Source organism: Haematobia irritans, chromosome 1 (genome assembly GCF_050003625.1).
Source record: "Haematobia irritans isolate KBUSLIRL chromosome 1, ASM5000362v1, whole genome shotgun sequence".
In the NCBI taxonomy this organism is placed as follows: Eukaryota; Metazoa; Arthropoda; class Insecta; order Diptera; family Muscidae; genus Haematobia; species Haematobia irritans.
Genome location: NC_134397.1, coordinates 141,324,539 through 141,341,911, shown reverse-complemented (window position 1 = coordinate 141,341,911; position 17,373 = coordinate 141,324,539). Strand labels below are relative to the sequence as shown.

General features: G+C 35.1%; 1 protein-coding gene across 2 annotated transcripts in view; it reads left to right on the top strand.

Annotated features, from left to right (window-relative positions):
* cpx (synaptic transmission protein complexin) overlaps nucleotides 1-17,373 on the top strand; it is a 1,078,564-nt gene that overhangs the window by 47,320 nt on the left and 1,013,871 nt on the right. The window contains exon 2 of one of the 2 annotated variants that reach the window (XM_075291793.1): nucleotides 6,458-6,488. The exons of the other annotated variant lie outside the window; for it this stretch is intronic. The gene's annotated coding sequence lies outside the window, so the exon portion shown is untranslated. The remainder of the gene's footprint in view (nucleotides 1-6,457; nucleotides 6,489-17,373) is intronic. 2 annotated transcript variants of the gene reach the window in all.

Genomic DNA, 17,373 nt, shown 5'->3' with positions numbered 1-17,373 from the left:
TTGATCTTCGAATTTTAGTTGAGTGCAAGTCTTTCTCTAGGCCTCTTCATGTCTGACATAATTCTGTAGAATCTACGAAGTGGTATTTCGTGTTACCATGAATATTTAAGTAAATGTGTCAAGCACCGTTTAATGTGATTTTATATCCTTGTTTCCTTTTTTGTGCGATGCGGCGCTAGTGTGAGTGTTGCATTTTGTTTTTGACAAGTGACATGCTAAAGAATGGCATCCAGTAATGTAGCGAAAGGGGTACTCTTGAAAATGTTTCAGTTTTGTGTTCGTTTCTGTTTTTCTTTTATTATTTTCAGGAATTTGCGCTTGTAAAATGTTTTGAGTGTGTGTTCTTGAAACATCAACATTCAACACTTGAATGTTGTACATCATTCAAAAGGATTTCTTTTAGTTGTGTTGTGTTCAATACTCGTAAAAGTTTTGATGGCGTACACATATTTTAAGAGCTGGGCCATAAAAACACAATTCTTTAAACACAAACAATGCGAAACTTTAACTAAACTTTAAGGAACTTATGTCATATATTAGAACAAAACTAAACACGGTGGTAAATTCAAATGGAATGAGAATAAGTGAAATCCCTTCATAAGAAACTTGTTAAAAATAACGTTTGTTTTTTTATTTCTGTTTAGTTTTAGCTTAAACCCCTTTATTAGCTAAACTACAAGAGTAACTTAACCAAGGGAACGTGTGTCAAATTGATAACCTTCCCAAAAAAGAAAGACATTTATTGGTTTAGGGTATACAAAGGCTTTCTTTGCCGAAGGTTCGAGCAAAAATTGGTCCATGTCGGCCCATATTTATATGTACATAGCTCCCATATAAACCGATCGCAGGATTTGACCATCCGGAAAAGAAAATTTCATTTGAAGGAGCCTATTTCATTCGATCAGGTTGAAACTTGGTACGTGATTTTATTATATGCCATCGAAGAACCGTGCAAAAATCGGTTCATTATTATATTTAGTTTCCATATAAAGCGACTACCCAAGATATAACTTCGGAGGCCTCATGAAGGAACAAATTTCATCTGATTCGGTTGAAATTTGGCCATCTGTCATGCGAAAATTGGTTCATATCAGTTCATATTTATTTATTATAACCACCACCATAGAATGGTGACGGGGTTATAATAACCCAGCAAAAAAATTTGGAAGTTCTTCCAAAGGCACAACTTTAAAAGTACTTCCAGAAGATGCACTTCCAATGATGTTCTTTATTTTAACTACCCAGGAAGTTCTTTTAATTCAATATTTTATAACTTGGTTTTTTCATACTTTTAGTGGGTGATTTTACTTTTTTCAAAGAGGTTAAAAACTGAGTAAGAATTCATAAAATGGTACAAATCATTTAAATTTTGTCGAAAAAAATGCTAAATCCAATCTGAAAAAATTGTGACTTTTTGAAAATATCTGAGGTGAAGCGTTTCCGACAAGCGTTAGAATCCATTAATAATTATAAAAAAATATAAAAATTATTTATTTGGCAAAATATCACAGAATTTTTTAATTTACATCCAAAACATTGAATTCGGATCACACCTAAAGAAATGATGCAAATTCAGTGCAACAGCTGTTGAAATGGAGAACTTCCGTCCTATGACAAGCCCATGTTAAATTCATCGCTTCTGCGTCAATTTTGCACCACTTCCGGATCCAAAAAGAACATTTTCATTACTTTTTTGGCGACGCTTTTTTTGCTGGGAAGTTTGTCATTCCGTTTGTAACACATCGAAATATCGATTTCCGACTATATAAAGTATATATATTCTTGATCAGGGAGAAACTCCAAGACGATAGAAGCATGTCCGTCTGTCTGTTGTAATTACTCTACAGCCTTCAATAATGGCGCTATCGTCCTGCAATTTGGAATAGACTCGTCTTTTGTTTGCAGGCAAAAATATCACAAAAATAATTAAATAATTTTTAACACATTCAAGAAAATTTATTAGACATGCGCCACACTGTGGAACAGGGTATTATAAGTTAGTGCATCTGTTTGTAACACCCAGAAGGAGACGAGATAGACACATTTTGTCTTTGGCAATAATGCTCAGGGTGGGTCCCTGAGTCGATATAACCATGTCCGTCCGTCCGTCCGTCTGTCTGTGAACACATTTTTGTGATCAAAGTCTAGGTCGCAATTTAAGTCCAATCGCCTTCAAATATGGCACATGTTCCTAATTTGGGTCAGAATAGAACCCTATTGATTTTGGAAGAAATCGGTTCAGATTTAGATATAGCTCCCATATATATCTTTCGCCGGATATGGACTAATATGGTCCTAAAAGCCAGAGTTTTGGCCCAATTTGGTAGAAATTTTGCACAGGGAGTAGATTTAGCATTGTAGCTATGCGTGCCAAATTTGGTTGAAATCGATTCAGATTTAGATATAGCTCCCATATATATCATTCGCCCGATATGGACTTATATGGCCCCAGAAGCCAGAGTTTTACTTTAATTTGCTTAAAATTTTGCACAAGAAGAACAATTAGTACTATAGTCAAGTGTGCCAAATTGTATTGAAATCGGTTCAGATTTAGATATAGCTCCCATATATATCTTTCGCCCGATATGGACTAATACGGTCCCAGAAGCCTGAGTTTTACCCCAATTTGGTTGAAATTTTGCACGAGGAGTACAATTAGTAGTGTAGTCAAGCGTACCAAATTCTATTGAAATCGGTTCAGATTTAGATATATCTCCCATATATATCGTTCGCCCGATTTACACTCATATGACCACAGTGGCCAATCTTTTACTCCGATTGAATTGAAATTTTGCACAGGGAGTAGAATTAGCATTGTAGCTAAGCGTGCCAAATTTGGTGGAAATCGGTTCAGAATTAGATATAGCTCCCATATATATGTTTTTCTGATTTCGACAAAAATGGTCAAAATACCACCATTTTCCTTGTAAAATCGCCACTGCTTAGTCGAAAAGTTGTAAAAATGACTCTAATTTTCCTAAACTTCTAAAGATATATATCGAGCGATAAATCATAAATAAACTTTTTCGAAGTTTCCTTAAAATTGCTTCAGATTTAAACGTTTCCCATATTTATACCCTTCACCACTACTGTGGTACAGGGTATAATAAGTTTGTGCATTTGTATGTAACGCCAAGAAGGAGTAATCATAGACCAACCTTTTAGTATACGGATCGGCTTAGAATTAAATTCTGAGTCGATTTAGCGATGTCCGTCTGTCTGTCTGTCCGTCTGTCTGTCCGTCAGTCTGTCCGTCTGTCTGTCTGTCTGTCTGTTGATGTATTTTTGTGTGCAAAGTACAGCTCGCAGTTTTAGTCCGATTGTCCTAAAATTTGGTATAGGGTCCTGTTTCGGCTCAAAGACGATCCCTATTGATTTTGGAAAAAATCGGTTCAGATTTAGATATAGCTGCCATATATATTTTTCACCGATCTGGTCATAATTGGCGTGTATATCAACCGATCTTCCTCAAATTCCGTACATCCGAATATTTTATGAGTCTCGAAAAACTTGCAAAATATCAGCAAAATCGGTTCAGATTTAGATATAGCTCCCATATATAGCTTTCCCCCGATTTACACTCATTTGCCCACAGAGGCCAATTTTTTGCTCCGATTTAGTTGAAATTTTGCATAGGGAGTAGAATTAGCGTTGTAACTATGCGTGCCAAATTTGCTTGAAATCGGTTCAGATTTGGATATATCTCCCATATAAAGCTTTCGCCCGATTTACACTCATATGACCACAGAGGCCAATTTTTAGCTCCGATTTAGTTGAAATTTTGCACAGGGAGTAGAATTAGCATTGTAACTATGCGTGCCAAATTTGGTTGAAATCGGTTCAGATTTAGATATTGCTCCCATATATAGCTTACGCCCGATTTACACTCATATGACTACAGAGGCCAATTTTTAATTCCGATTTAGTTGAAATTTTGCACAGGGAGTAGAATTAGCATTGTTGCTATGCGTGCCAAATTTGGTTGAAATCGGTTCAGATTTAGATATAGCTCCCATATATAGCTTTCGCCCGATTTACACTCATATGACCACAGAGGCCAATCTTTTACCCCGATTTAATTGAAATTTTGCACAGGGAGTAGAATTAGCATTGTAGCTATGTGTGCCAAATTTGGTTGAAATCGGTTCAGATTTAGATATAGCTCCCATATATAGCTTTCGCCCGATTTACACTCATATGACCACAGTGGCCAATCTTTTACTCCGATTTAGTTGAAATTTTGCACAGGGAGTAGAATTAGCATTGTTGCTATGCGTGCCAAATTAGGTTGAAATCGATTCAGATTTAGATATAGCTCCCATATATATGTTTTTCTGATTTCGACAAAAATGGTCAAAATACCAACATTTTCCTTGTTTTTTACTAACATTGTGTTCTACCCTAGTGCATTAGCCGACTTAAATTTTGAGTCTATAGATTTTGTAGAAGTCTATCAAATTCTGTCCAAATCGAGTGATATTTAAATGTATGTATTTGGGACAAACCTTTATATATAGCCCCCAACACATTTGACGGATGTTATATGGTATCGAAAATTTAGATCTACAAAGTGGTGCAGGGTATAATATAGTCGGCCCCGCCCGACTTTAGACTTTCCTTACTGGTTTTTTACTAACATTGTGTTCCACCCTAGTGCATTAGCCGACTTAAATTTTGAGTCTATAGATTTTGTAGAAGTCTATCAAATTCTTCCAGATCGAGTGATATTTAAATGTATGTATTTGGGACAAACCTTTATATATAGCCCCCAACACATTTGACGGATGTTATATGGTATCGAAAATTTAGATCTACAAAGTGGTGCAGGGTATAATATAGTCGGCCCCGCCCGACTTTAGACTTTCCTTACTGGTTTTTTACTAACATTGTGTTCCACCCTAGTGCATTAGCCGACTTAAATTTTGAGTCTATAGATTTTGTAGAAGTCTATCAAATTCTTCCAGATCGAGTGATGTTTAAATGTATGTATTTGGGACAAACCTTTATATATAGCCCCCAACACATTTGACGGATGTTATATGGTATCGAAAATTTAGATCTACAAAGTGGTGCAGGGTATAATATAGTCGGCCCCGCCCGACTTTAGACTTTCCTTACTGGTTTTTTACTAAAATTGTGTTCCACCCTAGTGCATTAGCCAACTTAAATTTTGAGTCTATAGATTTTGTAAAAGTCTATCAAATTCTGTCCAAATCGAGTGATATTTAAATGTATGTATTTGGGGCAAACCTTTATATATAGCACCCAACACATTTGACGGATGTGATATGGTATCGAAAATTTAGATCTACAAAGTGGTGCAGGGTATAATATAGTCGGCCCCGGTATAATATAGTCGGAGTTCAAAATTGCAATAATGTCTTTAGTGCAATACGAAGTTGACGATGGGCGCATTTATAGCAAATTTTAAAAATTTAACGAAATAATGTACTATATTCTATTTGGGTATAATTTATTTCTATATTCTTAATTTGGGTATAATTTTTTTCTGTTTTTTAGTTCATGTAACTAACGTACGCAAAAAAATTGCTGGAGTAAAGGAAAATTTCTCCAAACATAATAATTCCATGAAGTAAAATAAAGTTTATTGAAATAGAGGGTTCACTTGTTTTGAGTGTACGAATATGTGAAGGAAATTTTACCAAAAACACTCCAAACAAAAACAAGATCTTATTTTACAAAATATTACTTTTAGAGGAAATTTTGTCAAAATTTTATTTCTATAGAAAATTTTATAAAATTTTTATTTCTGTAGAAATTTTTGTCAACATTTTATTTCTATAAAAATGTTGTCAACATTTTAATTCTATAGAGAATTTTGTCAAAATTGTATTTCCATAGAAAATTTTGTCAAAATTTTATTTTCATAGAAAATTTTATAAAAATTCTATTTCTTTCGTGTTTTTGTGTTTTCTTGTTGGTTTGTACTTCAATCATATTTGTTGTTTTGATCTCAGAGTTAAAACCATTGTGTTGACTAAACTACAAGAGCAGCTTAACCAACAGCGGAAAAGAATGTTTGTCAAATTTATTTGGGCAAAGCCCTATAGACTGCAAGATGGTTGGATGGACGCACGTTTCGGAATTACCACATTCCTCATCAGCAGCAACTTGCAGCAAAACTATCAACCAATTACCTTCCGAAAAAAGGTTTATGATAACCGGCTTATGCCGAAATAAATTCATACAAAAATTTATCTTTTCCTTTAGCCACCGTCACATCATCGATGTGAGTGCATATATACAAAATTTTGTCAAAAGTGTTGAATGGGTCTCCTAAAGTTGTTTGCAATATATATCAGTCATACTGTAGATGGTAAATTATATATCCGGTCGAACTTATTTTGGTAAAACAGTGATAATGCTTCTTTTAGTACTTAATTTATTTATTTTTCGAATGCAGCTTAACTAATCTATTGTCTATTTTAAATTACAGGTAAAATTAATGTGAAAAAGTAGAATAAACCGTAAGTACAGCAGAATTTCAGCATTGTCATAAGTTATTGTTGTTTTTGATTTTGATATCAGCTTAAAACCATGCATTGACTAAACTACAAGTGTAGCTTAACCAACAGAGGAAAAGAATGTTATCAAATCTATTTGGGCAAAGCCCTATAGACTGCAAAATCGTTGGATGGACGCACGTTTCGGAATTACCACATTCCTCATCAGCATCCTCTACTTGCAGCAAAACTATCAACCAATTATCGGAATATATTCCGGCAGTTCACTAAACCCAAAGTGAACCACACTTGAACCTTCCGAAAAAAGGTTTACGATAGCCGGCTTATGCCGAAATAAATTCATATTGTAGAAAATTGATGAACACAGTTATTTGGGTGTTGTATATTGCTTGGACTTCGCTAATACCTTAGCAGATAATATGCCCCAGAGATCCTCTATAAGATTTAGAGCTGGCCAGGCCAGTAAAGGTGGGTTAGGTTAGGTGGCAGCCCGATGTATCAGGCTCACATAGACTATTCAGTCCATTGTGATACCACATTTGTGAACTTCTCTGTTATCACTGAGTGCTGCCAAGTTAAGCTCAATGGCAAGGGACCTCCTTTATATAGCCGAGTCCGAACGGCGTTCCACATTGCAGTGAAACCACTTAGAGAAGTTTTGAAACCCTCAGAAATGTCACCAGCATTACTGAGGTGGGATAATCCACCGCTGAAAAACTTTTTGGTGTTCGGTCGAAGCAGGAATCGAACCCACGACCTTGTGTATGCAAGGCGGGCATGCTAACCATTGCACCACGGTGGCTGCCCCAGTAAAGGTATATCACAAGACTTAAACAAGTTTTTTTGTGAGGCATATAACATGGATGGGAGCAGTATCTTGTTGGAAAGTCCAAACTTCACCATATAACTCATCTGCAAAATCTATTAAATTGTTCTCCAATAAATCGGCATCTATTTGTATACCCTCCACCATAGGATGGGGGTATATTAACTTTGTCATTCCGTTTGTAACACATCGAAATATTGCTCTAAGACCCCATAAAGTATATATATTCTGGGTCGTGGTGAAATTCTGAGTCGATCTGAGCATGTCCGTCCGTCAGTCCGTCTGTTGAAATCACTCTAACTTCCGAACGAAACAAGGTATCGACTTGAAACTTGGCACAAGTAGTTGTTATCGATGTAGGTCGGGTGGTATTGAAAATGGGCCATATCGGTCCACTTTTACGTATAGCCCCCATATAAAGGGACCCTCAGATTTGGCTTGTGGAGCCTCTAACAGAAGCATATTTCATCCGATCCGGCTGAAATTTGGTGTATGGTGTTGGTACATGGTCTCTAACAATCATGCAAACATTGGTCCACATCGGTCCATAATTATATATAGCCCCCATATAAACCGATCACCAGATTTGGCTTGCGGAGCCTAAAAGAGAAGCAAATTTCATCCGATCCGGCTGAAATTTGGTACATAGTGTTGGCATATGGCCTCTAATAACCGTGCAAAAATTGGTTCACATCGGTCCATAATTATATATAGCCCCCATATAAACCGTTCCCCAGATTTGGCTTGCGGAGCCTCAAAGAGAAGAAAATTTCATCCGATCCGGCTGAAATTTGGTACATGGTGTTGGTATATGGTCTCTAACAACCATGCAAAAATTGGTCCATATCGGTCTATAATTATATATAACCCCCATATAAACCGATCCCCAGATTTGGCTTGTGGAGCTTCTAAGAGAAGCATATTTCATTCGATTCGGCTGAAATTTGGTACATGGTGTTGGTATATGGTCTCTAACAATCATGCAAAAATTGGTCCACATCGGTCCATAATTATATATAGCCCCCATATAAACCGACCCCCAGATTTGGCTTGCCTCAAAGAGAAGCAAATTTCATCCGATCCAGCTGAAATTTGGTACATGATGTTGGTATATGGTCTCTAACAACCATGCAAAAATTGGTCCATATCGGTGCATAATTATATATAGCCCCCATATAAACCGTTCTCCATATTTGACCTCCGGAGCCTTTTGGAGGAGCAAAATTCATCCGATCCGGTTCAAATTAGGAACGTGGTGTTAGTATATGGTCGCTAACAACCATACCAAAATTGGTCCAATCACACAAAACTTGAAACTAGAGCCAAAAAAATCTACCAAAATTTTATTTCTATAGAAAATTTTGTCAAAATTTTATTTCTATAGAAAATTTTGTCAAAATTTTATTTCTAGAGAAAATTTTGTTAAAATTTTATTCGGTTCATAATCTGGTTGGTTCCACAAAAGTAAATAATAGAGAAGGTTCAGTGGTTAAGACTAGAAGTGCCCATATGCAATAGGTACTTTTAGTTAAATGTGGTATCACAATGGACTGAATAGTCTAAGTGAGCCTGAAATTTAATCGGGCTGCCACTTTAACCTAACCTAACCTAACCATTCGGTTCATAATAAAATTTTCATCATTGTCAAAATTTTATTTCTATAGAAAATTTTGTTAAAATTTTATTCGGTTCATAATCATGGTTGCCACTCGAGCCAAAAATAATCTACCAAGATTTTATTTCTATAGAAAATTTTGTCAAAAGTTTATTTCTATAGAAAATTTTGTTAAAATTTTATTTCTGTAGAAATTTTTTTCAAAATTTTCTTTCTATAGCAAATTTTGTCAAAATTTTTATTTCTATAGAAAATTTTGTGAAAATTTTATTTCTATAGAAAATTTTGTTAAAAGTTTATTTCTGTAGAAAATTTTGTCAAAATTTTATGTCTACTTTGTCAAACTGAATTATATACGTATTGGATCGATCTTTTTTGATTTAATATATACCACGTATGGACTTACATACAATTTAGAAGATGGTGTTAGGAAGTTTTAAGATACCTTGTCATCGGCAAAAGTTACCGCAACCCAAGTAATTCTATTGCGGATGACAGTCTTCAGTAGAAGTTTCTACGCAATCCATGATGGAGGGTACATAAGCTTCGGCCTGGCCTAACTTACGGCCGTATATACTTGTTGAAGATTTTGCATCTTTGGTTATTTTTATACCCACCATCATAGAATGGTGACGGGGGTATAATAAGTTTGTCATTCCGTTTGTAACACATCGAAATATCGATTTCCGACTATATAAAGTATATATATTTTTGATCACGGAGAAATTCTAAAACGATATAACGATATCCGTCCGTCTGTCTGTCTGTTGTAATCACGCTACAGAGTTCAATAATGACGCAATCGTGCTGAAATTTTGCACAACCTCGTCTTTTGTCTGAAGATAGGCTATATCGGTCCAGGTTTTGATATAGTCCCCATATAAACCGACTTCCCGATTTGGGGTCTTGAGCTTATAGAAATCGTAGTTTTTATCCAATTTGCCTGAAATATGTAATCTAGAGGTATTTTATGACCATAAAAAGGTGTGCCAAAAATGGTGAGTATCGGTTCATGTTTTGGTATAGCCCCCATATAGACCGATCTCCCGATTTTACTTCTTGGGCTTATAGAAACCGCAGTTTTTATCCAATTCACCTGAAATTGGATATCGAGAGGTACTTTAGTACCGTAAAGAGGTGTGCCAAAAATTGTTAGCATCGGTCCATGTTTTGGTATGGTCCCCATATAAATCGATCTCGCGATTTGGGGTCTTGGGCTTATAGAAACCGTAGTTTTTATCCAATTTGCCTGAAATTGAAAATCTAGAGGTACTTGAGGACTATCAAAAGGTGTGCCGAAAATTGACGGTATCGTTCCATGTTTTTGTATAGCCCCCATATAGACCGATCTCCCGATTTTACATCTTAGGTTTATAGAATCCGTAGTTTATATACAATTTGCCTGAAATTGGAAATTTATAGGTATTTTAGGAGCATAAAGAGGTTTGCCACAAATGGTGAGTATAGGTCCATGTTTTGATATAGCCCCCATATAGACCGATATCCCGATTTTACTTCTTGGGCTTCTAGAATCCGGAGTCTTTATCCAATTTGCCTGAAATTGGAAATCTAGAGATATTTTCGGGCCATAAAGAGGTGTGCCGAAAACGGTGAATATCGGTCCATATTTTAGTATAGCCCCCATAAGAACGATCTCCCGATTTAACTCCTTGGGTTTCTAGAAACCGTAGTTTTTATCCGATTTGCTTGAAATTGTATATATTCTGGTATTTTAGGCTCACAAAAACGAGTATTGGATTAAGTTTTTATCGGTCCTTTTGGTAATGCCTCCATATAGACCGACTTCACTTCTTGAGGGTATAGAAGGCGCACTGATCATGAAAATTGCTTGAAACTCAAGGTAAAATTTCCAGAATTTACTTCTCGGGTGAAAATCTACAGATTTAAGATTTCAAATCAAGACGTTATTTTATAATTTTCTTGCACACTTACAAGAGATGTTAATGATTCCTCTAAAATTCAAACAAAAATTGTTCTTATAAATCCAGAATCTGATATAGTCCTCATAGGTGAAATTTTTAAATTTATCTTCGGGAAGTGTCCTCAAATCCTCAAGCCCTCCTGAAATTTCAAAGGAAACCCTAATATTCGGTTCATGATGGTGGGTATTTAAGATTCGGCCCGGCCGAACTTACTGCTGTATATACTTGTTTAGTTTAATATATACCACGTATGGACTATGTGGTATATATTACGGTGTTAGGAAGTTTTAAGATAACTTGCCATCGGCAAGTGTTAGCGTAACCCAAGTAATTCGATTGTGGATGACAGTCTTCAGTAGAAGTTTCTACGCAATCCATGGTGGATGGTACATAAGCTTAGGCATGGCCGAACTTACGGCCGTATATACTTGTTTCTTATTTTTTTTATCTGTTAAAATGTTTATCTTTTAAACTGATATTTAAAAATGTCTTTGTTGGCAAGAAGCCGCATGTGGGGCTCGGAGTTAATCTCAAAATCAAAATCTTTGAACATAAATAATCTTTTTTTTTTAAATGAGGAATATGTCGGCTTAACAGAAACTTTCATCATTATTCCATTAATTTTTATACGACTCAATACATTAAGGTAATGCCTAAAGTTTACTCCCAATATCCCATTTTAACTAAGTACATTTACATTATTCATATTAAAATATGAGACATCTGATGGGATATGTCTGTTAAATTGTAAAAGTGAAATTATGAAAATGGCAAAATATACTCTTAAGATGTCATTTCGATGAGTGAGTTTTGTTTTTTGCATTGTGCTTATGGCAGATATATGACACCATAGCACATATAACCCTCTGCCAACTCTACACGACTACATTTTCCATCAAAGGTAGGCATGTGGAATAAAAGCAATTATTTAGATTTTTAAAGTGTTGCAGCAAAAGTTAAATAAATTAGAAAAACAAATCAATATTTTCTTGCATATTCCACTTTGCATTTGGCACTTTAGCATTCATGTGTATTCGCACGGCCATCCCCTTGCGGGGATTATATAGCGCATGCTCTGGTCAAACAATGTGAGTGGAATGCGTTGCCGATACATTATAAAATGAGACTAAAGTCATATTTTCGCAATGCAAAATTACATAATCGCTTGTATGCGCCACCTTCTGCTAAACGCACAAAGTACTATTTATAGCAATATTCCAATGCAATGATTAAATTCCTTCTTGATGGATGCTGCTGTCATTTAAAAACTATATTGGTCTATACATAGAGACTAAACTACGGAGTTTGTCTATTGGCAAAGATTTGGACCCTTTTTTCGATGTATCGAAAGGTTATATCCATATACGAGTACACCGAAAAAAAGTAAACTCTTTTATTGCAAGAATAAACTAACTCTTTTGTTTTAGTTCATATTGAACTTATGTGTACGGTCATTGAATTTTATACCCACGTTTAGTTCAGAAAATGTTTGAGACATACTTAGAAAAACGAAAATTTCATTAGGCTGTGGAAAATTTCGCAAACAAATAATAAAATTCAATTACAAACAAATAATTTTTTCTACAATAAAAACAAGTATATACGGCCGTAAGTTCGGCCAGGCCGAATCTTAAATACCCACCACCATGAATCAAAAATTTGGGTTTCCTTTGAAATTTCAGGGGGGTTTGAGGACAAATCAAGCAGAGCAGTTCAACCAATACACTTCCCGGAGATAAATTTAAAGATTTTACCTATGAAGACTATATCTGAATTTGTAAGAACCATTTTTGTTTTAGAGGAATAATTAACATGTCTTGTAAGTGTGCAAGAAAATTATAAAATAACGTCGTGATTTGAAATCTTAAATCTGTAGATTTTTAACCGAGAAGCAAAATATGGAAATTTTACATTGAGTTTCAAACAATTTACATGATCGATGCGCCTTCTATACCCTCAAGAAGTGAAATTTCAGGCAAATCGGATAAAAACTACGGTTTCTAGAAACCCAAGGAGTTAAATCGGGGAATCGTTCTTATGGGGGCTATACTAAAGGGTGCTTAAAATTTCAAGGGCCGATCTTGATTTTGAATAAAACACAAACTATTTAATAAATTATTGTAATTTTATTTTATTATGATATATTGGAATTACTCAATTATGTATGGAACAAAGTATCGGCCAAATGGGCGCTGCGACCTCGGTGGCACACCTCCATCCGATGGTCCAAATTTTCGATGACGCTGAGGCATAATGGAGGTTCTATGCCGTTAATATGCCGACTTATCTCATCCTTTAGCTCTTGAATTATTGCTGGCTTATCGACGTACACCTTTTCTTTCAAATAGCCCCAAAGAAAAAAGTCCAACGGTATCAAATCACATGATCTTGGCGGCCAATTGACATCGCCATTACGTGAGATAACACGGCCATTGAATTTGTTGCGCAAAAGAGCCATTGTTTCGTTAGCTGTGTGGCAAGTGGTACCGTCCTGCTGAAACCACATATCGTCCACATCCATATCTTCCAATTCGGGCGATAAAAAGTTCGTTATCTCACGATAGGAACGATAACTGCCTGACCGGCCTCATTTTGGAAAAAATACGGCCCGATGATGCCGCCAGCCCATAAACCGCACCAAACAGTCACTCTTTGTGGGTGCATTGGTTTTTCGACAATCACTCTTGGATTCTCATTCGCCCAAATGCGGCAATTCTGTTTATTGACGAATCTACTGAGGTGAAATGTGTCTTTGAAAATTGATCATCCACATCATAATAAGTCTGGATAACTTTAACACGTTGTTGGATTGTGTATCTCTCCATGGTTCAAATTGAGTAAGTCTGAAATAGAGAAATGTAAAATAAATTTCGGAAAAAAACTGGGCGTTTAGGTGTGGTTCACATTCAACATCGGCCCTTACAATTTAACCACCCTTTAAAACACTCACCGATACTCACCATTTTCGGCGTATCTCTTTATGATCCAAAAATAATTCTAGATTTCGAATTTCATACAAATTGGATAAAAACTACGGTTTTTATAATCCCAAGAAATAAAATCCGGAGATCGGTCATTATTGGGGATATACCAACAACATGAACCAATACACGTCCTCTTCGGCATACCTCTTTATTGTCATAAAATACTTCTAGATTTCCAATTTCGGGCAAATTGGATAAAAACTACAGTTTCTATAAGTCCAAGAAGTAAAATCGGGAAATCGGTCTATATGGGGGCTATACCAAAACATGGACCGATACTCACCATTTTCGGCACACCTCTCTATGGTCCTAAAATACCTCTAGATTTCAAATTTCAGGCAAATTGGATAAAAACTATGATTTCTATAAGCCCAAAACCCCAAATCGGGAGGTCGGTTTATATGGGGACCATACCAAAACATTGACCGATACTCACCATTTTTGGCACACCTCTTTATGGTTCTAAAATACCTCTAGATTTTCAATTTCTGGTAAATTGAATAAAAACTGCGGGTTCTAGAAGTCCAAGAAGTAAAATCGGGAGATCGGTCTATATGGGGGCTATACCAAAACATGGACCGATACTCACCATTTTTGGCATACCTCTTTATGGTCATAAAATACCTTTAGATTTCAAATTTCAGGCAAATTGGATAAAAACTACGATTTCTATAAGCCCAAGACCCCAAATCGGGAGGCCGGTTTATATGGGTACTATATCAAAACTTGGACCGATATAGCCCATCTTCGAACTTGACCTACCTGCAGACAAAAGACGAGCTTGTGCAAAATTTCGGCATGATTGCTTCATTATTGAAGACTGTAGCGTGATTACAACAGACAGACAGATTGACGGACAGACGGACATCGTTGTATCGTCTTGGAATTTCTCCCTGATCAATAATATATATACTTTATATAGTCGGAAATCGATATTTCGATGTGTTACAAACGGAGTGACAAACTTATTATACCCCCGTCATCATTCTATAGTGGTGGGTATAATAAGTTTAATTTATCGCTAGTTTAAATGCGGATTTTTTTTCTGTGTACATAATTGCATATGAAAATCACGAAATATGTCGTTTAGTCACAGATTTCATTACCGCCCAAATGCTATACTGGTTTCTAATTTAATATACCTGGCAGCATTTGAGTAACATATGTTATGTGGTATTAGAGCAACACACAAAAAATCTCCAACACCCTAGAAAGGTGATGGGGGGTATAACAACCCAGCAAACAAGAGCTTCCAAACAAGTAGTTTGGATCTCCAATTTGTGATCCGGAAGTAGTGCAAACTTGGATCATCTCTAATGAATTTTACATGGGCTTGTCATAAGACGGAAGTACTCAATTTTTAGTTAATTTGCATTGCTTTAGAAGTTGTGCCTTGGAAGTTCATTTGGATGAAGAAATTAAACAAATTAATTTTTTTTTCAATTAAACTTTTTATTTTTATCAATATTTTTTGTTACACTTTTATATTCTTATCTAATTTTTACAAATTGAAAAAGGTCTTCGCTTCCACCGGGGGTTGAACATGGGTCTGTTGTCACCATAACAGAACGCCTTAGCGCACTCAGCCACAAAGGCCATTGAACACGATGCATAAAAATGTCTATTCAAATATTTGTGATATGAACTTAATATGACACCACGGAATGACATTCTAACTACTTCCTGAGATGTTCTTTATTTTCTCTATACATATATTTTTGTATAAATATATTTTTGCCATTAAAAAATCCAACTAAATTAAACATGATCGTAATTTGCAAAACCTTCTCAAAAGAACTCCCATGAAAGTGAAAAAGTCAAACAGCCCAGGTTCAAATCTCAGCGGGGATGATTCTTATTTTTTACTTTTTTTTTACTTTCATTTCACAAAATTTTCTATAGAAATAAAATGTTGACAACATTTTCTATGGCAATAAAATTTTGACAAAATTTTCTATAGAAATAAAATTTTGATAGATTATTTTTGGGGATTGGCTATATATAACTATAGACCGATATGGAACAATTTTGGCATGGTTGTTAGCGGCCATATAATAGCGCAATGTAACAATTTTCACCACGTACCAAATTTCAACCGGATCGGATGAATTTTGCTCCTCCAAGAGACTCCGGAGGTCAAATCTGGGGATCGTTTTATATGGGGGCTATATATAATTATAGACCTATATGGACCAATTTTTGCATGGTTGTTAGAGACTAGAGGTGTGCACGTGACACGAAATTGTCGTGACTTACGAAAATTTTTGACTCACGCTGACGGCAACGGCGTGAGTGTGCGTGAGCGTGATTAACCAATCAACTGACGTGCGTGAGCGTGAGTCACGAAAATAATATCTTCGTGAGTGTGCGTGAGTAACGAATTTCGGAAAAACACACTCACGAAAACAATCCCGCGTATTGGCTCCGCAAGCCAAATGTGGGGGTTCGTTTATATGGTGGTTAGACCTAAAAGTGAACCGATATGGCCCATTTGCAATCCGACCTACAGCAATAACAACTACTTGTGCCTAGTTTCAAGTGGATAGCTTGTTTCGTACGGAAGTTAGCGTGATTTCACCAGACGGACAGAAAGTCGGACATGCTTAGATCGACTCAGAATATATATATATATATATATATATATATATATATATATATATATATATATATATATATATATATATATATATATATATATATATATATATATATATATATATATATATATATATATATATATATATATATATATATATATATATATATATATATATATATATATATATATATATATATATATATATATATATATATATATATATATATATATATATATATATATATATATATATATATATATATATATATATATATATATATATATATATATATATATATATATATATATATATATATATATATATATATAGGTGTACTTAATATGGTGTGTAGCGGTGCATGTTTTGGTATATGCGATCTCGCGATTTTACTTCTTGCATATTAGACACTGAAATATTTATTCGATCTTCCTGATATTGGAAATCTATGGGTATTTTAGTCCCATAATGAGATATATAAAGGTTGGTTCATCTCAATAAGATTTTGAGGTTATCTCATATTCGATGCTCTGACGTTTAATTTTTTATCATCTAAATTTGCCGAAACAAGAAGTAAAAATTTCCAACTGTTTTTCGTCCTCGATTGAGTCTGGATTGACAAAATCTATAAAATTTATAACATATTTCAAATAAAATAAAAGAACATTTTTTCATTGGATTTCCTTGCGCGCTTTGACGAGATATTTAAGATTCCTCTAGAACTCCAATAGGTGCGCAAATTAGTAATGCAGGTTCAAGATATATGCTTTAAACAATGCTAAAACTATAGTCATTGAAATATATTTGTCTATAATCGCCTCTTATAACCGATCCCCACATTGGATCATCTGAGCCTCTTGGAAGAGCAAATTTCTTCCGATCCGTTTGAAATTTGGTAAGTGATGTCTCTAACAACAATGAAA